This window comes from Neofelis nebulosa, chromosome 10, assembly GCF_028018385.1.
Source record: "Neofelis nebulosa isolate mNeoNeb1 chromosome 10, mNeoNeb1.pri, whole genome shotgun sequence".
NCBI lineage: Eukaryota > Metazoa > Chordata > Mammalia > Carnivora > Felidae > Neofelis > Neofelis nebulosa.
In genome coordinates this window covers 45,072,761-45,099,693 of record NC_080791.1, presented here as the reverse complement: position 1 = coordinate 45,099,693, position 26,933 = coordinate 45,072,761, and the positions used below count along the sequence as shown (strand labels likewise).

Below are 26,933 nucleotides of genomic sequence, written 5' to 3'. Positions count from 1 at the left end.
CTTAAGAATATCAGAAGGATCTATAGACAGGAATAGAAGCTGGGTTGAAAGAGTGATGAATCCTAAAGGCCACCCACCTACACCCCATTGCCTTGTCACCATGTGATAACACAGACACAACCCTGGGAAAAGAGTCGGGGGAGATTTCAAATGGACTTGGAGGAACTGCAGGTTGAAATAGAAATGTGATTTAGATGCAGAAGAATAAAATAAAGGTAATTTTTTTGAATATGTATGTTTCTAGCCTGCCATTGATACTCTTGTCATTAAACTACTGCCATCATCACCGCTGTCACCATCAGTCTTTATTATCATCATCATATAACACTGAGAGGTGAAGTAGGAGTCCAAAGAGTGAAACAGGGCAAGAGGAGGTGAAGATGCATAGTAGAAAGGGAAAGCTATGGTAGTCCATTTCATTCTCTGTCTGGCATACTGCCAGCAGACGAGGAGGCCAGGGGAAGTTCACTAGGTTGTTCTTGCTCAAAAGGCAAGTGCTGGACAATAACACTGCAGAGACTCATCCTGTGCACGTGGGCATGGGCTCCATGCTCTAACTTCCTCATTTACTCTTTTGCTATCCAGTGATTGCTTATTCATTTTCTTTTTCTCTATTTTTTTTCCCAATTTATTCATCAGCTTTTCTGATTACTAAACAACATGCTTTAAATTTGGCACACTGACTTTGTGATGAATAATTATAAATGCACATATTTATTTTCTTTCTTAAACATTTTTAAAAGCTAATTCATCTACAAACTTCTGTTTGTACAGTACAATCACTTGAATGGATTTAGGAAAGAGCATGCTCTATAATAATCTTTAGTGATACATTTGAGATTTACTACCTTCATGAGAATTAATCTCTGATTCACCTTGAAAATACTCTGACAGATCTCTGCTCTTTTCCCTCTATGCCTATAAAGTTATGCTGTCCTCAAATTAACTTTGGTTATTATATTGTGAAGTTTATTAAATTTTTGGAACATTCCTACAAAAAACTTGTATTTGCTCATTCTCAAAATGAGGAAATAGAGGATTGGAAAGGTAAGTAATGACACACACAGAACATTCTGGGAAAACCAGACAAACTCTTCCTAGTAGGTACCTCTGAGCTGTGGGAATAGTGGGAGGTGAGGATAAAGGTCATATTACCAACTTTCTCTATTGCTGGAATTTCTTTTTTACTGAAAACACATGTTAATTAGCAATTTAAATTTTTCAAAAATAAAATTATCCTATAATCCTGACTTCCCTGTTTCTTAGCTTGATTTATATACACTGGAATAATTTGTGGCTATCTTCGTTTCCCTAATTAATTCTTGGCTTCTGTCAATTGAATATTCAGTCCAGTTGATAATTCTTTTGAATTTTTTAAATATTTATTTTTTTTTATAAAGAGAGAGTGTGAGTGGGAGAGGTGCAGAGAGAGAGGGAGACATAGAATCTGAAGCAGGATCCAGGCTGTGAGCTGTCAGCACAGAGCCTGATGCAGGGCTCAAACCCACAAACTGTGAGATCATGACCCGAGCCAAAGTTGGACACTTATCCAGCTGAGCCACCCAGGCGCCCCCAGTTGATAATTCTTTGAACCTTTTCCCCCTGATTTTCCTTTGCTAGATTAGCCATCTGATATAGCTTATTTTTCAATAATTATTTAGTGAGGGATATTTATCCAACACCCACTATGTGCTCAGCATTGTAATAGACATTGTGGAAGACACAGAATAGTGGTTAAAGTAGTAAAAAATAACAATGGATAATGTGTATCAAACACTTGTAGGCCATAAAATATTTTAAGAGCTTTACACAAATTTATTTCCCATAGCAACAACCCAATGAAGTATATCATTATTCTCTCCTTTCTTTTTTTTTTTATTTTTTTAATTTTTTTTTAATGTTTATTTATTTTTGAGACAGAGAGAGACAGAGCATGAACAGGGGAGGGGCAGAGAGAGAGTGAGACACAGAATCTGAAACAGGCCCCAGGCTCTGAGCTGTCAGCACAGAGCCCGACGCGGGGCTCGAACTCACGGACCGTGAGATCATGACCTGAGCCGAAGTCGGACGCTTAACCAACCAAGCCACCCAGGCGCCCCTATTCTCTCCTTTCTATAGACAAGGAAATTAAGTTTTAGAGAAATTAAAGAAATTCCCCAAGGTCAATCAGCTTGTAAGATATAGGTGGGATTTGAATGCAACCTGTTTGACTCCAGAGGTCAGCTTCCCAAGTAACTCTGCAAGGGGTTTACTGTAGAGCTGGCAAGACTCATACCCACACATATCAACGAGCCAAAAACTATCTCCAAAACAGTATTGAGCAAAGGTCACAGTTTATGCCATGAAAAATATTTGTTATATAAAAGGCATTCAGTTTAGGACTGTGGAATACACCAGATAAATAAATACAAAAGAGCATGGATCAGAGTTCAGTTCTATGGGAATTCAGAGACCAGCAATGGATATCGTAGTTAAGGAAAACTTTGTGAGAAGGAGGTGGGTTTTAAAGCTGAGGCCAGAGCAAACTTTACAAAGGGGAGCCAGAAAGGGTATAAGCAAAGGTCTAGGGTCATAGTCTAGGCTGTTTCTCCAAAAGAAAAGAGATGGCTTTGCTTGCATGATGGGTACATACTGAGGAATGTGAGAAACATATCTGGGACAACAGGGGAAGTATCTGTGACACTGGCACCTTGGAAGCTTGGCTCAGCAGATTTAATGCAGCATAGAAGCAGGCGTGATGGTAATAATAGTAATAACACATAGGCTTTACAGTTGGCCCTGTTCTTGCAAAGACATTGTCTCACCTAATGTGTTTGTGGAATATTAATCTGGTAAGAAATTGATTGGAAGAGAGAGGGCTTAAAGTCAGTGAAGCCCATTAGGACATTAGTATTAGCCAGAAGTACAATGAGGACAGTCTGAATTGGGGTCAGGATAATTAAGGGGAAATGGAGGATTTAATAGCTACTGAATGTCAACTGCACATCAGAGACTTTATATACACTCTCCAGTGTTCAGAACAATTCATTATAGATGGTGTTCTTGCATGAGGCCAAGGCCCGGTTCAAACACTAATTGTGTGACATTAGTCAAGTTATACAAATTTTCATTGTCTCGTTTTTGCAACAAAATACTTACTGAGCACCTAGTATAATGCTAAACAGTGGAATAGGTCTCTGGGGTAGAGTGGTGAGCTAAACAATCCCTGTGCTTATGAAACTCTCAGTCTATGAGGATAACTGATATCAATATATAAATGCAGCAGTTTCCTATTGCTGCCATAACAAATGACCGCAATGAGTCAGTTTAGTGGCTTAAAACAAAACAAACAAAAACAATAAATAAAGACCTGAAAAAAGTTTGTTACTCACTGTTCTGTAGTTCAGAAAGCTAGGCTGCTTCAGTTGGTGTCTCTGCTCCTGGTTTCACAAACCCCAAATTAAGGCATCAGCCAGCTGGGCTTTTACCGGAAGGCTTTGCTTCCCGCTCATTCGATTGTTGGCAGGATATAGTTTCCTGTGGCTGTAGGACTAAGGCCCATTTCTTTGCTGGCTGTTAACTGGGGGCCTCCCTTAAATTTTCAAGTCTCTCTCCAGCCTTATAAACAAGGCCCTCTGACAGAGCGAGCAACAATCCGCCACATCATTCTCAAGCTTGGGATCTCTGACCTCTCTTTATACCTCGTCTCTTTGAAGCCCTTTTCTTCTTCCAGCTGGAAACAATTCTCTTCTTTAAGAACTCATGTGATTAGATTGGATCTACCTGGGTAATTGCAGCTATTCTCCCTATGACTTTAAGGTCAGTAAGTTTGATTATATCTTCAAATTCCTCTTTGCCACGTAACATAACGTATTCACAAATTGCAGACAAGAGGACATTATTCAGCCTACTAAAACCTTCAAAATATATCTCAAATATATTCCATTCTATCTCCACTGCCCAAATCAGTCTTTCATGTGCACTGTTCCCATGGTCTTCTAACCAGTTTCTCTGCTTTTTGCTTGACTCTTTCCAGTCCCTTCCCACAGATCTTCCCTTCATACTAAGTATCAATTTGTAACAATAGAAAAAGCATAGCACTTACAAGGTACTAGGCAGTATTCTAAAAACCATAAATACAGTGATGCATTTAATTTTACCAAGAATTTTATGATGCAAACAATATTATTACTTCCATTTTACAGGTGAAGAAACTGAAGCACAAAGAGGTTAACTAACTTGTCCAAGTTAATAGCCAATAGGTAAAAGAACTTCAAGGGGTCCAGCTCCACAGTGTATAACTCTTAATATGTAACATTGCTGGGGTGTCTAGGTGACTCAGTCCGTTAAGCGTTGGACTCTTGATTTCTGCTCAGGTCATGATCTTATGGTTCATGAGATCAAGCCCCATGTCAGGCTCTGTGCTGACAGCATGGGGCCTGCTTGAGATTCTCTTTCTCCCCCTCTCTCTGCCCCTCCCCTGCTTGCTCACTCTCTCAACATAAATAAACATTAAAAATATGTAACATTGCTATTATCTATGCATAATAAGAGATTTACCTGTCAGCTTATTATAGTAGGCAAAATAATTTCCTTCCAAAGAAGTCCATATCCTAACACTCAAATCTGTAAATATGTTACATTACATGGCAAAACTGATTTTGCAGAGGCAATTGTGTTTTTTTTTCTTAGCTGGCATTAAGATGTGAAGAGTATTCTGGATGGACTCAATCTAATTATATAAGGCCTTTCAAAGCAGAGAATTGTCTCCAGCTGGAAGCAGAGGTATACAGTACAAGGGGAAAGCAGGGGGAGTCAAAGCATGAGGGAGCTCTGAAGCCACTACTGCTGAAGGGACCCTGCAGAAGGTATGAGAAGAAATGCTATCAATTTCTAGGATCAAAAACCAGCCCCCAATTGACAATCAGCAACAAAACTGAGACCTCAGTCCTATAACCACAAGGAACTGAACTCAACCAGCAGTCTTAATGAGCTTGGAAAAGGATTCACCCCCAGAACTTCCAGAAGAAAACTCATCCCTGCCAACATCTTGATTTTAGACTTGTGAGACTCTAGGCTATGAACGAACTCAGTCATACTGTGCCCAAACTTTTGACCTTCAGAACTGGGAGAATCGATGTTGTTTTAAACTGCTAAATTTGTGGTAGTTTATTATTGTAGTAATAGAACACTAATACAGAGGTGAACTAATCAGGGCTTAGTTATGATTAGAAGTAGGAGAAGTGAGTTATCAATAATAACAAAGGTTTTAGGGTTGAAAAACTTGACTGTCCTCATTTATTGAGTCAGGGAAGGAATCAGAGCTGAAGAGTTAAGTTTTTTTTTTTTCAATATATGAAATTTATTGTCAAATTGGTTTCCATACAGCACCCAGTGCTCATCCCAAAAGGTGCCCTCCTCAATACCCATCACCCACCCTCCTCTCCCTCCCACCCCCCATCAACCCTCAGTTTGTTCTCAGTTTTTAACAGTCTCTTAGGCTTTGGCTCTCTCCCACTCTAACCTCTTTTTTTTTTTTTTTTCCTTCTCCTCCCCATGGGTTTCTGTTAGGTTTTTAAGGGAGATCTGGGTAGCTCAGTCAGTTAAGTATTCAACTCTTGATCTCAGCTCAGGTCTTGATCTCAAGGTTGTGAGTTCAAGCCTCACACTGGGCTCCATGCTTGGTGTGGAGCTTATTAAAAAAGAAGGAAGAAGAAGAGTTACTTTTTAATACATTAGGTTTTCAATATGTCATAATTGTCATTGGGTATATTGGCTTAAGCTCAAAAGATAGGTTTTGGGTTTGAGACAAGCATTTGGGGAGTCATTGGCATGTAGCATCATTTTCTTCATCTAAAAAACTGATATTAATATTAATACTAATTATGGTCATGGGTTGTTATGAGAAGCAAATGGCATAACGTATATAAAATAACAGAACAGTGCCTAGAATTTGATAGGTGCCCAATAAATGTTTGGTATTACATGATTTCCAAATTCCTTATGAGCAAACTGATGCTCAATTTGAGAAACTTGTGCATGTTTCTGGCAAATAATGGAGCCAAGACTGAAACCCAGATCTGCTGGCTCTGCAGTCTGTTCTTGGTCCTGTACCATAGAAGAGAGTAAGTCTTAATTCAACATGCAGAAAAATCTATGAATGCTTTTTTCTAGTTGTCAAGGGTTTAGATTAGAAACATTAGAAACCATATATGATTAACTGAATTAAAGAAAGAAAAGCATTGGGTGCCTTGTAGAATCCTAGAAAAGCTGGAGAAATAGGCTAAAAGAATGGGCAGAAACCAAGGATGCCAAGCAGCTGGAAGCAGCCAGAAGAACTACTAAGTGAGCCTACCAGTGTCAGCAGCTGGAATTAGGCCTTGTGGTTGGCACTGTCACCACTAAAGGCACTAAGTATTGGGCATGCTGACTGTCACCACGAATCTGGAACCTGGATGTTGTGACTAATATCTCTGAAACCTCTGGAATAAACTCCCTACTGTCTCTGATTTTGGCTTAGGGTGTATTAACAAAGATACTATTATGGGCTGAACTGTGTCTTCCCTGCCCCTAGGGTCATATATTGAAGTCCTAACCCCCAGTACCTTGGAATGTGATCATATTTTGACATAGGGTCTTCATAGAAACAATCAAATTAAAATGATATCATTAGGGTTGGCCCTAACCCAATATGACTGGTGTCCTTATAAGAAAGGAAATTTGGTCATAGGCATGTACAGAGGGAAGGCCATGTTCAGACATAGGAGAAGACACCTCCAAGCCAGGTGGAGAGGCCTGGAACAGATCCTTCATCCAGGGCACTCAGAAAAGAACCAACCCTGCCAACACCTTGATTTTGACCTTCCAGCCTTCATAATTGTGAGAAAATAAATTACTATTATTTAGGTTGTTGCCTGGTCTGTGGTACTTTGGTAGGGCAGCCCTAGAAAACCAATACAGATACAAAAGACAGTCATCCAGTACTTGGTCTGATGCTTGAATTTTCTCCATTGACGTCAGGACATCTACTGTTCTCCACATTAGAATTAGGTCCAGGATACTAAATATAGCTTTTAACATGCACTTTTCCTTCAATAATTCTTAAATTTTCCACATAATCTACAGCCATGATAATGCAGGGAATGCTTATATGGTAATGCGATTTCCATTACAAAAGTACTGATAAAATCCTTCACACTGACTTTTTTGAAAGACTTGAACCTTTCAGACAAATTATCCTTTGAAAATCCCATTTAAAACCAATTTTGGTGTTGCACAGATAGTTGTACAATTAGATAATTAAGCTCAATATATTTCTCTTTAATCTGTCCTTTCTCTGGCACTCCCTTTTCCAACAAATGAAAATTCTTTCCACCTGGCTTCTTAGTCCAGAAACCTGTGAGATATTTTTGACTACTGTCTCATTCAAATTCTTCAGTTAATCACCATCTGCTGTTGACTCAACTATCTAAAATAGTTGTCTGCCCCATCCACTTTATCGTCCTTTCTGCTCCTACCTTAGGCCACTGAAAAAAATCCTAATTGTCCATTTTCACTACTGACTGCATTCCTCCAATCTTATCTCTGTATTCTAGCTAAAGTGTTTCTTCTATACTGCAAACTCAGCTCTGGCAAGTATTTAAATCCTTCACTGACTTTTCATGGTCCTCTAGAGCGCTGAAACTTCTTTGCCTGATGTATTCAGTTTCTGAGTATCTGGTCTTTGCTTCCCTTTGAGGTTTTACCTCTACTTTCTCCCCCAGTCCCACTCTTAGTTCCTATTACACTACCAGTCTCTATTTTTGTGCTATCTCTGGCCCTTTGTACTCAGAATCCCCTCCGCCTAAAACCTTTTTCCCCTCTTCCGAGAATTCCTCTTTTAACTACTTAAAGTTTCTATTTAGATATCAGATCTCTGTGCCTCATTTACTAGATGTGTCATTATAAAAATACCTAATGGGTACTTTATCTTCTTCATCAACAAAATGGGTATAAAATGGAATCCTCTTCATTGAGACATTGTATAGAATAAGAGGGTTAAGTTTTATAAAATGACCACTGCAAGCACTCAGTAAATGGCTGCTGTTGCAATTCTTTTCATTATTCTCTTTTAGCAAGATTTCCTCGATCACTTCACTCCTGAACTCAAAACTGACCTTGGAATGCCTGGTGTATACTTCCATTGGACCACACATTTCCCCCATATGAGCACATATACCTTGTTTAAAGTACTGTATGGCTTATCCGTGAGCTCCATGAAGGCACATTTGTATCTTTAATGCCAAGCATAATGTGGATACCTAATACATTTTTCTTGAAGGAATGAGATTTTTCTGTTGTCAGTTCTTCCAATAGAGGCATCAAGGTTGACCTAGAATTTGCTTTGGCAGGCATGACTTAAAGCTCGGTAATGTCCCTCTGATTATCTACACCTGAACCAGTCATAAGTATTTAGCAGAAAATTAAAGGCATAAGTTAGTGCCATGAAGAGAGGGCCAAAGTAAACTAATGTTTACTGAGGGTCAAAATGATGCTAGCCAATGGTTATGACTCAAACTTTATAACAACTAAATGAGTCAGGCATTATTCCTCCAATTTTATAGATGATCCAACTGATGACCAAGTAAATGAAGACTTTTGTTCCAGATCATACAGATAGTGTTAGTACTTACCACCAAACTAATTTTTGACTAAAGCTTTTGCACTTCCCATCTTACTAGGTTAAATAGTCATTCCCCATAGGGGAAAGCAGTGATGAAAATACAGAATATTAAGCACATATATAAAGATATTTGAAGATCTTCCTGGCATCTAAGATTACAAATCAATAGTTTTACCTTTTTTGAATTAATCTTTCCACAAATTACCTACTCTTAAACAATCAGTGTTTGGCACTTAGCAAGCTATCAGTAAATACTTGGTGAATAGTCCATGTGTGAATGTTGCTTAATACCTTGTGATATGTGTCCAGCACTTCCAGGTGAATTCAATATAGGAAGCAATGCTTGTTCTCATTTTATGCAACAACTGGACTCAGGAATCAGTAGCTACTTATTAACAATAATCATCTTTCACCCACGAATTCAAACCGATGTTAGATCTTTCTTCAACTAGTGAAGATGTGACTCTGGGCGATCTGACTTTTTCTGTAGAGATGAAAATATCTAAGAGGAATCGAGTTATCTCCCTGAAATCTTGGTGTTCTTTCTTCCTTTATCACCAAGAAGTATCCTGGCTAGCCCAAAGCTTTTCTGGGATGAAGAAAATGCCAATGATGTGGGTGTGTCTGAACCTCATGGTGGGCATTTGTCATTTCATATTTCTCTGTTTTAATTCAAATCCTATACTATGGAAACAACATATGACATCCTAAAATAGTTCTGCCAGCTCATCTTCCGTTAACTTTAAAAATAGCTAACATTTACTGAGTGCTTACTATGTGCTGACACTGAATAAAACTCATTACTGTCACCATCTTGCTTAATCCTAATAACAATGCTGGTAAATTTTAGTATTTTGTCCATTTTACAGGTCACTTATTCAAACTCCATCAGCCAACAAAAGGCTTAGCCAAAAGCCCATGTTTCTAACCACTATGCTATATAATTGATTTGGTAAAGAGTGCTACTATCCACAAGATACTAGAGAGCTGTTAGAATGGAATAACTTTTATGCAGTCAACAGTCTAGTAAAAGATCCTCTATTTAATGGCTTTCATAAATTTTGCTACTAGAAAGTGAATTACTGGTGCTTTTGTCTCTGCCTCTTTCTTTTATATGTATTTAATAGATTTCTGTCATGTATCTTTTGATCAAGGACCATGGTCTTATTTGTTGATATCTCTAATTACGTTATATAAAGCTTTGCAGGTAAAGACACACAATAAATACATTGTTAATTAAATGACCAGAAATTCTGCAGAAAACTCATAATTCATGCAGATGGTTGTCCACATGTTTCAGTTCTGACCTGTGGTTATCAAACGTAAGAATACCAGACTATAGGTTATACTTGGTTTCTTTCTAATTGTGACTGCCTGGTTTTTCAGTTACTGTTCTTCAGTGTAAAACAATTACCAAACTAGCCAAGCTCTTTCCTTAATTACATATTACCAAGATTATATTGAGTAGAATGAGTAAAATTATGTGATTTACTCTATATTCATGGGATAACACTATTAAAGTTTCTAAGTGACAAGTAGGAGCAGCAGGATTTTTATCGAGATATATTTGAAGAAACCCTCTTAATATTACTATTAGGAAAAAAAACAATGAAATAGAAGATAGGAGATGCATCTGATTTGGCCACTAGTAAATTTGGGGCAAGGTTCTTGTGCTAGCACTTGGGCCAGCATAATCCAATCATAATAATTTATTGATAACCAAGTTAATACCAGAAATTGAACCAAACTCTTAGTATATACCAAGAGTGAATCTTTATGTAGCCAGTACAGGAAAATGTTTTACCTTTTTCATGATGTATGTCATAGCTTCATTATGTAGTCCAGTGAGTCTACATAATGTCATCAGTGAGATTGAGCCCCAGGAAATAGGAAAATAACTTGCAAATTCCTTTGCTCAAAAAAACCCCACCTTCTTTTGGAGGCTAGAAATATTCTTATCTTTGTGAAAAGAGGAAGAGATAAGGAAAAGAAAAAGAGGAAAAGGACAGAGAAGTAATAACAGAAATAAGAAAGAGGGAGATGTTAGACATTACAAATGAAAATGGATGGTGACTGCTGAAGGGATTATTAAACTTTGTTGGGGCTTGAACTAGAGAAGTAAATTCCCTTCCTCCTTTGGTGACATTGAAAAACATGGAACGTTAGCATGAGCCTTTGGTTTCAAAGTAAACAAATAGCACAGAGCTAAGATGTCTAAGTAAGTTTTAAGTAATTGACTACTGGTTTCCTGAATATCAGAGAGTGGGGCACTCCTGAATGATAATCAGGATGATTTCTTTTCTACAAAGTCTAATGGAAGGACTGCCCACCTGTTTATTCAGTACAACATAGGTTCTCTACTCAGAATCACTAGTACAGCATTCTGGGAGGAAAGCTTATTTGCAATATTTTATACTGATCCTAAATTAAGGTAGTAGTTAGTCACAGTTTAATCCAGTGATGTATCTGTTTTAAGAGCTTCTGTTTCATATTAATTCACTTTTTAAAATTCCAAAAGTGAGAAATGTGCTAAAATGGCATTATCATCAAAATTAATGTAAAATTTATTGATGTACATAAATGTTTCTTTTGTGTAAGGCGTACATAAATCTGACTTAGAGCTTTTCAGACAGTTATCTATATAGGGTGGTTCACATTCAACTATTATTGTTTGTGTACATTTTCCATTTTATTCACAACTAATTTTCTTTTCCTTACCCCTCTTAATAACATCTTTTGCTTGCTTGCCAGAGAACACCTGTATAAATACTAAGGTCATGCTTAACCCCTAGACCAAGAACAATTCTGAAAACAGCCTAACCCCTAGACCAAGAACAGTTCTGAAAACAGCCTGCTTGGGTCAAATCCAGATTCCCTTATTCTTGGCCACCTGGGACTTTGACCTCTTGTTCACCACCTGTAAAATGATAATGATAACAGTAGGTTCTCATCTTATGGTTTTTGTAAGGATTAAATGAATTAATATAAAGTTCTTAGAATGGTATCTGATACTTCTAAGCATTTTTAAAAATATAAGCTATCATTACTATTCTGTTCAAGTGATTATACTTTATATTTAATCATTATAACTCCTCTAATATCTATATTTTCATCTCCATTTTGTTGGCTTGATTTTATAGATGAAGAAACTGAGGCTTAGGAAGTTTGCATCACAGCCAATAAATAGTGCATATGGGTCTTCAACTCAGATGTGCCTGGTTCTAAAGTCCTTCCCCTTTTCTCTGAACTTAACTTTATTTACATCCATTAACACATTAACTTTATTTACATCCAAATCCCCACCCTTCTCACCCACTCATCCCCAAAAACACACATGTCCTGAATAGAGATGTTCTAATCTCTTATTTGGGCTTGGTTTTGTTCCTAAATTGTAACTACCTGGTAAATACTCTGGGCACGAGGGTAGAATCCCTTCCAAAAGATGAGTGAATGTTCTCTGTCTAGAACACATTTTCTTGATGAATGTTTCTGAGCTTGGATGTTTGTCTGAAGACCAGGCCTCCCAAAGACCAGAGACAGTCTTGAATTTCAGATATTCTGTGCCTGCTTCTCAGAATGTACAGTTCAACTTTGATATGAAAAACTCATTCTTCTTATCAATGGGTGAACAAATCTAGACACCGTGGAGAATAAAAGATGGTGCTAACTGGATTGGATGTGAGGACAATCATAAACCAGTATGTCCTGGGCAATATTGGATGTGTGGTCACCTCACCTGCAACTTACTTCTGCTTTCTATTAAGGGACATTAGAAGGATAAATTATATAAGTAGTTCTCTGTTCTCTGAAATTTTCCTGGATATATTTTATCTTTCCTTTCCTCCCTTTATTTTCCCCTTTCTTTTTGTTGTTTGATACATTTTGTCACAGGAAGAGAGGCTGATAGGGCTCAGAGGCTGACGGATGCAATTATCTTTGAATAACTTGATTTTTTGCTGTCCAAATAAAGTGAAATTTGAGAAGTGTCATGAATGAACAAAGAAAAACATCCTAAGGGGGTGTTCAGAGAAAGAATAAGGATTTTCAGCTTACTATACCAGAGTAAATAATGTGGAAGAAGAAGATGACAGGGGAACCTGCAGCCCTAGAGAAGGTCAAGAATTTCCCTAGAGAAGAAACAATGAAGCATCATTAAACTGTGTTAGTGAGAGAGAAAGAGAGAAGAAAAAAATAAAATTTTAAATTGTTTGTGGTATATTTTGGTGAAAGGTCACATGAGACAAGTTGAAATCCTGGATTCCAAGTAAAGTTGTGCGAAGAGGCTCTTAGGCCCCCCATTTAATGACATCCTAAGCCCAAAAGGAACCTCTTGTACAGTTGGAGGCTTCCATTCTCACTGACCTATTCAGAGAGCAACTCCTGATTGGTATCTGGAAAATTAACGTGTGCCATAAATAGTTCTACAAGTATGTGTATCCAAAAATTACAATAAACTGTGAACTACACAAATGAGTGTACTCTCTCATAGTCCGTTGACCCAAACTAACTGGTTCATTATTTTCTTTTTGCATATTATCTTTTGCATATTATCTCTACTTCAATCTGACTCTCCTGGAAATGACTTTACTTTGAAACATACAAGTTTCCGTGTTGGTCAAAATAGTTTGCCCTTATCAGCAAACCTCCACCTCTACCATACACACGATCCACTACCATTTGAAAGGCATTTTTCATAAAAAGTATGATATTTGTCTCAATGGGAAGTTTATATTTGGCCAGGCTGGGCTTTGAAGCCATGGAAACAAGCTGTAGGAGAGTGTATTGGCTGAAATAGGCATAGTGGGGGCTTTAGCTAGGGGATATCAGAGCTTTTCCCCACCTCCTCCATATTCCCTACATTCTGAGACCCAGAAACATTTTTTTTTTCTTATATCATAGATTCCTTGTTTAGACAGCTCATTTGGCCCTACTGAGATGCACTGAGTAGGGGGCACCACAAAACTTATGGTAATGCCTCCATGTTTTGTAGACAGCTACACCTAATTATGTCCACCTCTCCAAATCCCACACTGGTCAGACATAGGATTGGAGTACCTGGGTGGCTTGGTCAGTTAAGTGTGTGACTTTGGTTCAGGTCATGACCTTGTGGTTCATGAGTTTGAGCCCCGTGTCAGGCTCTTGTGTTGACAGCTCAGAGCCTGGAGCCTGCTTCGGATTCTGTGTCTCCCTCTGTCTCTGCTCCTCCCCACTCCCACCTCACCCCCACCTGCTTATACTCTGTCTCTTTCCCTCTCAAAAATAAGTAAACATTTTAAAAATTTTTAATAAGAGAACAAGGATTCTGATTCTTTCAAGTTGATGTGTATGGAAACTAAAACATACAGAAACATATACTCACTTTGAATTCAAGGTTTTTCTAGCCCATAACACTACCATTATTTCAACTTGTTTCAGGTGCTCTCTTAATATTTTCTTGCAATATATTGTAAAGTCATTATGTGTAAGGCCTTATGCCAAGCAGTTTGCACAATTATATGGACTTCTCATGAGAACTTTATGAGAGAGGAATCATTATTCCCACTGTAGTTGAGTAAATTAAGGCTCAAATAGGCTAATTTCCCAAACATTACAGAGCTATATTATAGGAGATGTGGAGCTTTATTCCAATTTGGCCTGATCCCAGGTCTTATGCTCTTAACCAGTATGCTGAACTCCCTCTCAGATTTATATCATGTCCTTTACTTTTCTCAAAATATACCTTACTAATTTTCATTGGCTATTCTTGCCATTTTCAGCATTGAGCTTTCTACAACTCTTCATCCATAAGTGGCTAACTTGGAAGTAAATCTAAAACAAAAGTTCACTTTCACCTAATTAATCTGCCTTGTGTATTTGGGGAAATTTAAAGTTAATTGGCAAACCTTAGCCAAAACTCTGAACAAACATGCATGAGACAGACCCGAAGCAACATAGCACAGACCTAGATAACTGAGCTGAGGTTTGAACCACTAACACAAGACTGCACCTAACTTCTGAAATACAAATGGTTGGGCAGATTCAAATCATCACAGCAAAAGTTTTGAAAAATAAATAGATTTGTGTCACCTGTACAAGTCTCAGAGTAATTTTTAAATTATGAATTCCAATAATACTTTAAACAAGCATAGCAATGATTTAAGGAACTGAACTGAGGTTTGAACCACCACCCACAGGAAACAGGACAGAACTTAGGGTCCATATCTCACTTGTTGATTGTCTGCTAATACAAAAATATCAGTGTTCTACAGAATATTATAACGGGTCATAGAGTCTGATACAATCCAAAATTATGTGACATACAAAGGACCAGAAAAACATATCCCATCTCTCTCTGTCTCTAAAAAAGAAAAAAACGAAAAAAAGCAAGGTATACAATGCCAACATGACAAAGATTAAGGCAATACTATGCTCTATGAGGTCAAAAACAAACAAAATAAATCAAACACATGAAATGAGATTAGAAGATAAGAAATCTCAACAGGAAATAATAAAAATAATATTTTCAAAAAGGAAATTTTTATATTAAAATTTTAATATCTGAAATAAAAAATACACTAGATAGACTCAAAAGCAAAATGGATATGACAGTGGAAATAACAAAGAAAGAAAAAATTGGACAGATCCTCAGGGACATATAAGACATCTAAGGTCTAATATATGTATGTTTGGAATTCCAGAAAATGAAAGATATTGGAACAAAAGAAATATTTCATGATATATGCCCAATTCTCTTAAGAAACATACATTTATAGACTCAAGATGATTGGTGAACTCTAAAAAGGATACATTCAAAGAAAACAACACTAGACACATTACAAATAAACTTCTAAATTCAAATATGAAGTTCTGAAAACATTTAGAGGAAAATAACATACTGCTTACAGGAGGACAGCAAGCTCCAAGGCCAGAAGACAAATATCTTTAAAGTGATAAAAGAAAGAAAACTATGTTATTGGATTGTAATGCTACATCCAATGAAAATATCCTTCAGAAATGAAGATGAGATAGAGAAATTTTCAGATGAAATAAAATGAAAAGCACTGTTACTAACAAATCTTTCCTGTAGGGAATGCTAATAGAAATTCTAAGTAGAATTTTAACGTAGAAGGTGAGTTATGTACATTGTAATCCCCAGGGAACCACTACAAATAAAACATCCTCCACTCTGGAAAACAGTTCCTCAAGAAATTAAAAATAGAACTACACTACAACCCAGAAATTGCACTACTAGGAATTTATCCAAAGTATGCAAAAATGCTGACTCAAAGGGGCACATGTACCCCAATGGTTACAGCAGCATTAGCAACAATAGCCAAATTATGGAAACAGCCCAAATGTCCATTGACTAATGAATGGATAAAGAAGATGTGGTATACAGATACAATGGAATACTACCTGGTGATTAAAAAGAATGAATCTTGCCATTTGCAACAATGTGGATGGAAATAGAATGTATTATACTAAACTAAATAAGTTAGTCAGAGAAAGACAGTTATCATATGATTTCACTCATAGGTGGAATTTGAGAAATTCAACAGACAAACATAGGGGAAGGGAAGAAAAAAATAAAATAAAAACAGAGAGGACAGCAAACCATAGCACACTCTAAATACAGAGAACTGAGGGTTGCTGGGTTAAATGGGTGATGGGCATTAAGGAGGGCACTTTTGAGGATAAGCACTGAGTATCATAGGTAAGAGATGAATCACTGGGTTCTATTCCTGAAGCCAACACTATACTGTATATTAACTAAACCAACTTGAATTTAAATTTTAAAAAAATGACCCCCCCACACACAAAGTTGCATATATCAAAAAAGCCAAATAATAATTAAAATGAAATACTAAAAATATTCTCCCAAAAAATAAAAAATAAGGAAATATAGAAACAAAAAACAAATAAGGAAACATCAGGACTAAATTAAAATATATTAATAATTACAGGAACCATCATTTGTTTTAATACTGCAATTAACAAATAGAGACTGATAAATGGGTAAAAACAAGACCAAACTATATGCTGCCATAAAAGTCACACATAAAATATAAAGACACAGAGAGGTTTCAAGGGAGTAGATGAAAAAACAAGATATGCAAATAGTAACCATAAGAAGGTTGAACTAGCTATGCTAATATCAGATAAAATAGACTCTAATAAAAAGAGAAATACCACAGATTACATTTTATAAAAATAAGAGAAAAAATCAGGAAGAAATAACAAAGATGTCTACACAATTACAGAGCTTCAGTATACACAAATCAAAAATTGAGAGAATTAATAGGAGATAATTTTTTTCATCAAAATAGATTTGAGCAACTTTCTCTGAGCAATTGATAAAACAGCTAAGTAAAAATTCAACAAGGACATAAAGGATCTCAAAACCACTATGAACCACTTTAATCTAATTATACTTATAGAGTACTCCATCCAATAACTGAAGAATGCATATTCTTCTCAAGTACACATGATAGATTCACTGAGACAGACCATCCTCTGGAATATAAAACAAGGCAATTAACTTAAAAAAATCTGAATCATGCAGAGTGTATTCTCTAACATCAGTGTAATTAAATTTGAACTACATAACAATAAATATTGAGTTAACCTTATTCATCTGGAAATTAAACTACACCTTTTAAATAATTCATGGGTCAAAGACTAAATTACACAAAAATGAGAAAAAAAAAAAGATGGAGGCATAGGAGGACTCTGGGCTCACCTTGTCCTGCTGATCGCTCAGATTCCACTTACATCTGCCTAAATAACCCAGAAAACTGCCGGAAGACTAGCAGAATGGACTCTCCAGAACCAAGTATAGACAAGAGGCCCACAGAAGAGGGTAGGAAGGGTGGAGAGGCAGTATGTGCTACATGGACTGGTGGGAGGGAGCCTTGCAAAAGTGGAGGGGCTGGACTCTGTGAGTTCTGACAGCCATCGGGACTTAACATCTGGAATGTTAAAAATCAACAGCTTTGCTCTCGGAGAACTGGGAGGGCGAGAGGATGCCAGGAGGGAGAGTTGTTGATTCCCGGAAGACAGAGCTCAGCTGGGCGAGGAACAAAGGCGCTGGCAAGCGCCATCTCCCTCTCCCATCCCCCAGCCGAAATCCCAAAGGGAATAAGTTCCTGACACCGAACTTGCTTGAACCTCGCAAAAACCCCAATGCTGTGCTTCTGTGGATCCATCCCTCCCAGGGGCCTGCTCCTTCCAGGTGCAGCAGGGCCCCCACCACAGGAGACCACCAAAGACAAAGCGAGCTAAGCCTGCCCCTCCCACCTCTGTGTACCTTGCTAATCCACCCTGGCCAATACTACCTTGGCCAGATCCCATCAAAGCAGCACCACAAGCCTGGCAGTGTGCAAGGAGCCCAGACAGGGGCCACACCACTCCACAGTGAGTCCTGCCCCTGGGAGAGGGGAAAATAAGGTACACACCAATCTGACTGTGGCCCCAGCAGTGGGCTGGGAGCAGACATTGGGTCTCACTGTGGGCCTGCCCATCAACACAAGTTACTCCGGACAGCACAGGAGAAGTGCCTTACAGTTTGGAGCTACCACAGAGACTACCTAAAATGATGAAATGGAAGAATTCTCCTCAAAAGAAACTCCAGGAAGTAGTGACAGCTAACAAATGGATCAAAACTGATTTAAGCAATATAACAGAACAAGAATTTAGAGTAATAGTTATAAAATTAATCTCTGGACTTGAAAAAAGCATAGAGGACAGCAGAGAATCTACTGCTACAGAGATCAAGGGACTAAAAAAAATAGTCATGAGGAATTAAAGAATGCTATAAATGAGGTGCAAAATAAAATGAAGGCAGCCATAGCACGTATTGAAGAGGCAGAGGAGAGAATAGGTGAATTAGAAGATAAAATTATGGAAAAAGAGGAAGCTGAGAAAAAGAGAGATAAAAAAAAATCCAGGAGTATGAGGGAAGAATTAGAGTACTAAGTGATGTAATCAAACAGAACAATATGCATATCATAGGAATTCCAGAATAAGAGAGAGAAAAAGGGGCTGAAAGTGTACTTTAACAAATCATAGGTGAGAACTTCCCCAATCTGGGGAAGGAGACAGGCATTGTAATCCAAGAAGTACAGAGAACTCCCATCAGATGTAACTTGGATCGATCTTCTACATGACATATCATAGTGAAACTGGCAAAATACAAGGATAAAGAGAGAATTCTGAAAGCAGCTAGGGATAAACAGGCCATAACATACAAAAGGAGACACATCAGGGTAGTAGCAGACCTATCTACTAAAACTTGGCAGGCCAGAAAGGGACGGCAGAAAAACTTCAAAGTGATGAACGGAAAAAATATGCAGCCAAGAATCCTTTACCCAGAAAGTCTGTCATTCAGAATAGAAGGAGAGATAAAGGTTTTCCCAAACAAACAAAACTGAAGGAATTCATCACCACTAAACCAGCCCTGCAAGAAATCCTAAGGGGGACTCTGTGAGTGAATCCTTGCAAGGACCACAAGGACATCACTACAAGCATGAAAACTACAGATAATACAATGGCTCTAAACCCATATCTTTCAATAATAACACTGAATGTAAATGGACTAAATGCTCCAACCAAAAGACACAGGGAATCAGAATGGATTAAAAAACAAGACCCATCTATTTGCTGTCTACAAGAGACTCATTTTAGACCTGAGGACACCTTCAGATTGAAAGTGAGGGGAAGGAGAACTATCTATCATGCTACTGGACGTCAAAAGAAAGCTGGAGTAGCCATACTTATATCAGATAAACTAGACTTTAAATTAAAGGCTGTAACAAGAGATGAAGAAGGGCATTATATAATAATTACAGGGTCTATCCATCAGGAAGAGCTAACAATTATAAATGTCTATGCACTGAATATGGAGGCCCCTAAATATATAAAACAGTTTTTAAAAAATTTTTAACATTTATTTATTTTTGAGACAGAGACAGAGCATGAACGGGAGAGGGTCAGAGAGAGAGGAAGACAGAGAATCTGAAACAGGCTCCAGGCTCTGAACTGTCAGCACAGAGCCCAACACGGGGCTCAAACCCACAGACCATGAGATCATGACCTGAGCCAAAGTCGGATGCTTAACTGACTGAGCCACCCACCCAGCCACCCCTATATAAAACAATTAATCACAAACATAAGCAATCTTATTGATAAGAATGTGGTAATTGCATGGGACTTTAATACCCCACTTACAACAATGGATAGATCATCTAGACACAGGATCAATAAAGAAACAAGGGCCCTGAATGATACATTGGATCCGATGGACTTGACAGATCTATTTAGAACTCTGCATCCCAAAGCAACAGAATGTACTTTCTTCTTGAGTGCACATGGAGGATTCTCCAAGATAGATCACATACTGGCTCACAAACAGCCCTTAATAAGTAAAAAGAATTGAGATCCATGCACACTTTCAGACCACAATGCTATAAAACTTGAAATCAACAACAGGAAAAAGTCTAGAAAACCTCCAAAAGCATGGAGGTTAAAGAACACCCTACTAAAGAATGAATCGGTCAATGAGGCAATTAGAGAAGAAATTAAAAAATATATGGAAACAAATGAACATGAAAATACAACAATCCAAATGCTTTGAGATGCAGCAAAGGCAGTCCTGAGAGGAAATACATTGCAATCCAGGCCTATCTCAAGAAACAAGAAGAATCCCAAATACAAAATCTAACAGCACACCTAAAGGAAATAGAAGCAGAAAAGTAAAGACATCCCAAACCCAGCAGAAGAGAAATAATAAAGATCAGAGCAGAAATAATATAGAATCTAAAAAACTGTAGAGCAGATCAATGAAACCAAGAGTTGGTTTTTTGAAAAATAAACAAATTGATAAACCGTTAGCCAGGCTTCTCAAAGAGAAAAGGGAGAAGACCCAAAAAGATAAAATCATGAATGAAAATGGAATTATTTCAACCAATCGTTCAGAAATACAAGCAATTATCAGGTAACACTATGAAAAATTATATGTCAACAAACTGGACAACCGGGAAGAAATGGACAAATTCCTCAGTACCCACCACTTCCAAAACTCAAACAGGAAGAAATAGAAAACTTGAACAGACCCATAACCAGCGAAGAAATTGAATCAGTTATCACAATTTCCCAAAAAATAAGAGTCCAGGACCAGATGGCTTCCCTGGGGAATTCTATCAGACATTTAAAGCGGAGATAATACCTATCCTTCTCAAGCTATTCCAAAAAAATAGAAAGGGAAGGAAAACTTCCAGACTCATTCTATGAAGCCAGCAATACTTTAATTCCCAAACCAGACAGAGACCCAGCAAAAAGAGAACTACAGGCCAATATCCCTGATGAATATGGATGCAAAAATTCTCAACAAGATATTAGCAAGTCGAATTCAACAGCATATGAAAAGAATCATTCACCATGATCGAGTGGGGTTCACTCCTGGCCTGCATGGCTGGTTCAACATTCGCAAATCAATCAATGTGATACATCACATCAATAAAAGAAAAGATAGGAACCATATGATCCTGTCAATAGATGCAGAAAAAGCATTTGACAAAATTCAGCATCCTTTCTTAATAAAAACCCTTGAGAAAGTTGCAATAGAAGGAACATACTTAAACACCATAAAAGCCATTTATGAAAAGCCCACAACTAATATCATCCTCAATGGGGAAAAACTCAGAGCTTTCCCCCTGAGATCAAGAACACAACAGGGATGTCCACTCTCACTGCTGTTGTTTAACATAGTGTTGGAAGTTCTAGCATCAGCAATCAGACAACAAAAGGAATTCAAATGCATCAAAATTGGCAAAGATGAAGTCAAACTTTCACTTTTTGTAGATAACATGATACTATGCATGGAAAACCTGATAGACTCCACCAAAAGTCTGCTAGAACTGATACATGAATTCAGCAAAGTCACAGGATACAAAATCAATGTATAGAAATCAGTTGCATTCTTATACACTAATAATGAAGCAACAGAAAGCCAAACAAAGAAACTGACCCCATTGACAATGGCACCAAGAATCATAAAATACCTAGGAATAAACCTAACCAAAGATGTAAACGATCTGTATGCTGAAAACTATAGAAAGCTTATGAAGGAAATTGAAGAAGACACAAAGAAATGGAAAAACATTCCGTGCTCATAGATTGGAAGAATAAATATTGTCAAAATATCAACACTATCCAAAGCAATCTACACATTCAATGCAATCCCAATCAAAATTGCACCAGCATTCTTCTCGAAGCTAGAACAAGCAATCCTAAAATTTGTATGGAACCACAAGAGACCCCAAATAGCCAAAGTAATTTTGAAGAAGAAGACCAAAGCGGGAGGCATCACAATGTTCAGAGTGGCTAAAAAGAACAAATCAGGAGAGTATAGGTGCTGGAGAGGATGTGGAGAAACAGGAACCCTCTTGCACTCTTGGTGGGAATGCAAATAGGTGCAGCCACTCTGGAAAACAGTGTGGAAGTTCCTCAAAAAATTAAAAATAGATCTCCCCTATGACCCAGGAATAGCACTGCTAGGAATTTACCCAAGTGACACAGAAGTGCTGATGCATAGGGGCACTTGTACCCCAATGTTTATAGCAGCACTTTCAACAATAGTCAAATTATAGAAAAAGCCTAAATGTCCATCAACTGATGAATGGATAAAGAGGTTGTGGTTTAGGGGTGCCTGGGTGGCGCAGTCGGTTAAGCGTCCGACTTCAGCCAGGTCACGATCTCGCGGTCCGTGAGTTCGAGCCCCGCGTCAGGCTCTGGGCTGATGGCTCGGAGCCTGGAGCCTGTTTCCGATTCTGTGTCTCCCTCTCTCTCTGCCCCTCCCCCGTTCATGCTCTGTCTCTCTCTGTCCCAAAAAAAAAAAAAAAAAAAAAAAAAAAACGTTGAAAAAAAAATTTAAAAAAAAAATAAAAAGAAGTTGTGGTTTATACGTACAATGGAATTCTATGTGGCAATGAGAAAGAATCAAATCTGGCTATTTGTAGCAACGTGGATGGAACTGGAGAGTGTTATGCTAAGTGAAATAAGTCATACAGAGAAAGACAGACACCATATGTTTTCACTCATATGTGGATCCTGAGTACTTAACAGAAGACCATGGGGAGGGGAAGGGGAAAAAGTGTTACAGAGAGAGAAGGAGGCAAACCATAAGAGACTCTTAAAAACTGAGGATAAACTGATGGTTGGTGGGGGGGTGGGAGGGAGGTGAGGGTGGGTGATGGGTATTGAGGAGGGCACCTGTTGGGATGAGCACTGGGTGTTGTATGGAGACCAATATGACAACAAATTTCATGTTAAAAAATAAAAGAAACAAATTACATAAAAATTTATAAAATATTTTGAGCTGATATGATTAAAATACAACATATCAAAATGTGTAGGGTGTAGCTAAACATAATAAGTGGGAATTTTAATACTCATATATTAGGAAAGAATAAAGATCTACAATCAGTGTAAAACTCCATCTGAAGAAACTAGAAAAGCAAAACAAAGTCAATAAAAGAAAGTTAGTAAAGAGCATGAATAAATTATATTAAAAAGAGATAGGGGCACCTGGGTGGCTCAGTCGGTTAAGCATCTGACTTCAGCTCAGGTCATGATCTCGCAGTCCGTGGGTTCGAGCCCCGCGTCGGGCTCTGTGCTGACAAGCTCATAGCCTGGAGCCTGTTTCAGATTCTGTGTCTCCCTCTTTCTCTGACCCTCCCCTGTTCATGTTCTCTCTCTCTCTGTCTCAAAAATAAATAAACGTTAAAAAAAATAAAAAATAAATAAAAAGAGATAAATAACAAACTAATAATATGAGCAATGAATACTTATTTTAGGATTTGTCACCACAGACTCTACACATTAAAAGAAAAGAGAACTTTGGGATACAAATGTGAGAAATTACATGAAATGGACATATTTCATGAAAGATAAAACATAGTAATTGACACGAAAGGAAACCGAAAAGCTGAATGATAGTCTTAATGCCAAGCAAAGAAATTGAACTTGTTACCCAAAAGTGGAACTCCAGACTTAGGGTTTTCACTGTGAGATTGGCAGTCTTCTTGGAATACACTTCCTCTGGGGACATCACTGCATATTTCCTATAGGAGGTGAGGAGGGAAGGGTGGTGGGAGTATGGAGCCAGTATACAGGGGACTGTAGCAGGACAAGGCTCATGTAGAGGATGCTTGAATTCTTGGCTAGAAAAAAAATCCTCTCTCTAGTTACACTATCAATTTAACCTGGGCCACAAATCAAGGCAGAGAAATGGAAACTCAAAGGAGGGAAAGACCAGTCCTTTCACTGAGAAGCAATAAATAATAAATGTCAGTGTCCTGACGCAAACTTACCTACATTACTTTCCCTAAAGAATACAATGTAGGGCAGAATAAAAGAGCTAAGAGAAAAAGAAGCATTGAGATCCTTAACCAAAGGCCAACAATCTCTAATAAATGAGTCTCTAAACATCAAGGAACACAATTAAATCTAAGAGATCTTTATTCTATTATAATCATTTCCAAACTTAATTTTTCCACTTTTTTAAAACAGGAAAGGGTAACCAGTGAACCCTCAATTTCCTATGCCTACTTGTGCTTTTAATCTAAATTTGATCCATCACCTTCCTATCCCATCCCTAGTTTGTAGCTTTACCATCTAGGGGAATAGATCACCTTCTACTTAGCATGTTCATAGAAACAGGGGTAAAGAAGGTACCAAAGGACAGGCAGCATCTAGTTTCCCCTCCCAGAGGTTTCTTGCTACTCAATTAGGTGTATCCTTAATGTTAGTGTGCAGCCTTTGACCCTCTCTCCCAATCTCTCCTGGTCTGGTGATTTATAATAACAGAAAAAACAAGTTGTTTCTCCTAAAAATGTTGGAAGTTAGTATTCCTTCTGATAATAAGAAAGGAATGGCAATTAAAATTACTTTATTAAGTAAGCCTAATTAATTGACTATCTCAGCATCATCCTTTTTATAATTTATGGTTTTACTTTTATTTATATTTTATCATCCTATGTATCTCCCATTCAAAATCTCAAACATATGTTCACATGCCTCTGTTTTCCACAACAAGATCTAGCCAACAAAGACTTAAAATAATAAACACCAAATTTAAAAATGCTTTTCTTTCACATGCTAATGAATGTTCAATAAACACTAACATTTTGTGTTCACATAGCTTTGAAGTTTCTTATCTCTCCAGGCTACCAGAAAAAAGAGTAAAGCTTAACCAAGGCACCAACCCACCAGGTCCACACCTGAGACTGAAAAAGCTTTAGATGGTTTAGAAACAGATCATCAGAAAATCATTGCATACCTTAGGAAGAAAAGGAGTTATTAGTTTATTGCATAGGAACAAGCAATTTTACCATTAATTTAATCTTTGATTCACATAGTCAAGCATTGATTCCAACATCAATATTGCTGTATTTGAAAGTTAGGTCCTCTTTTATGCTGATAAAAATGGTATCTCCAAACCACTGGTGAGAAGGTATTTTTTACTCTGGGCTCAGGAATAAGTTCCAGTTTCTCACACCAGGGCTTACTCAAATCCCAGCAATACTTTGTATTCCTCACAACAAATCAAAGGGACCCAATACCATGACTTTCACCACCACAGAGTATTAATTTCAAATCAGGGAGTTCATACATTGGTGCAAAATTTTGTGCAGCACAGAAACTGCTGTAGCAAAAGAGACACAGCACCCCATTAATCCAGTTCAAATGTCTAGGGTTTTGTACCCCAGTTTTCCCAGGACAGCCTCAATTTATGCCTCTTTTCTTGGTATAATTATTAATAGAAATCTTCCCTCATACTACCACTTTTAAACAGCTCTTCGTTTGGGTTGGAAGTTATAAGGTCCCTTTATGGCATCGGTGTAATGCCTCAGAAGGGTTTCAGCACCAGCCATGTACCCTTTGCCTCCCTACAACAATATGGATTTTCATGTTGAAACCAGATAGCTCACCCCTTACTTATTATGAATATTATTTGGAAGGCTTTGTTGTCCTTTTCTGCCAGCTGGCTAGAGTGCTTAATAACTTTAGTCTTCGAAGAGAAATAATCTCCATCCTGCCATCTTTCCTTCTAGAAACTTACCTGAAAAACTAGGTCAAATAAATGAGAAATAAGTAAGGATCCTGGAACTTCATCTTCAAATAGGATTTAAAGCCTAGAATCTCCCAGGGCCAAAAAAGGATCCTGTTCCCCTACCCCCACCAGCCCAACAATGTGTGGGTATTCGCTTTGCTTTCTGTAACAATAGGATCCTTATGATGACCTTTTAAAATAGTAACATTCTGAGGCATCTGGGTTGTTCAGTCAGTTAAACATCCAACTCTTGATTCCAATTCGGGTCATGATCTCACAATTCATGAGAATGACCCCTCCCCCCCAGCTGTGCTGACAGCATGGAACCTACTTGGAATTCTCTCTCTCCTGTATCTCTGCCCCTCCCCTGACTCATGCTCCTGCTCTTGCTCTGGCTCTCGGCTCTCGCTCTCGCTTTCACTCTCTCTCTCTCTCTCTCTCTCCCTCTCCCTTTCCCTCTCCCTCCCTCAAAATAAATAAACATTTTAAAAACCAGTAACATTTTGGTCACACATAGCTTGGTCATGCCACCATTATCAACAGAAATAGCAAGCATCTTTAATGGCTATTCTCTTTAAAAGAAAAAAAAAAGTTCTGCTCCACTGTGAACTTCCTTTTAAGTTCACATATCTTCTTTCTCTCTCTTTCTCTCACATACATGCACACACACATCCTACATTAACATCTTTCAAAGTTAGCAAAGTAACTCGCTCAACCAATTTAATTTTGTCTGCAAAAGTACCAAGTCATCATAAAATAAACCACAACTAAAGTACCAAAGTGCTGATTCAGCAAAATATTATCAATTCTGCTGCAGCCTCTTTCCCCAGTAATATCATCCTGTAGTAGTTGATTTTTCCTAGAAATGGAAAGAGTCTCTTTCCTTGCCTCTCCCTTGAACACACACATATGCACATTTCATAAATTTAGAGGTTCCAAATCCCTCACTGAATCCCCATAACTCTGTTGCTTTTAACTATACTTCCCTTCCTCCACATATAATCCTTCTAAAGAAGCATCTGTGGGGGTGGGTGCGGGGGTGATGGGGTCTTCCTCTTTGTGGTGGGTCAAAGTCTCACTCAATTTTGCAGTCCTTGGGTTGCTAGTCAAAATATTTTAGGCACCGCATATATTTTCTTAATCTTTTCTCCCAACTCCCAAAATTTGGCACCAAAAACTGATTGAAGAATTAAATTCTGATGA

The 26,933-nt window shown here is 37.9% G+C and overlaps 1 long non-coding RNA gene across 1 annotated transcript in view; it reads right to left on the bottom strand.

Moving 5' to 3' along the window:
- Window positions 1–3,460, bottom strand: part of LOC131487174 (uncharacterized) — a 142,428-nt gene extending 138,968 nt beyond the window's left edge. Inside the window, exon 1 of the long non-coding RNA XR_009249647.1 lies at window positions 3,372–3,460. This is a non-coding gene — a long non-coding RNA (uncharacterized LOC131487174). The remainder of the gene's footprint in view (window positions 1–3,371) is intronic.
- Between the last annotated feature and the right edge of the window lie 23,473 nt (window positions 3,461–26,933).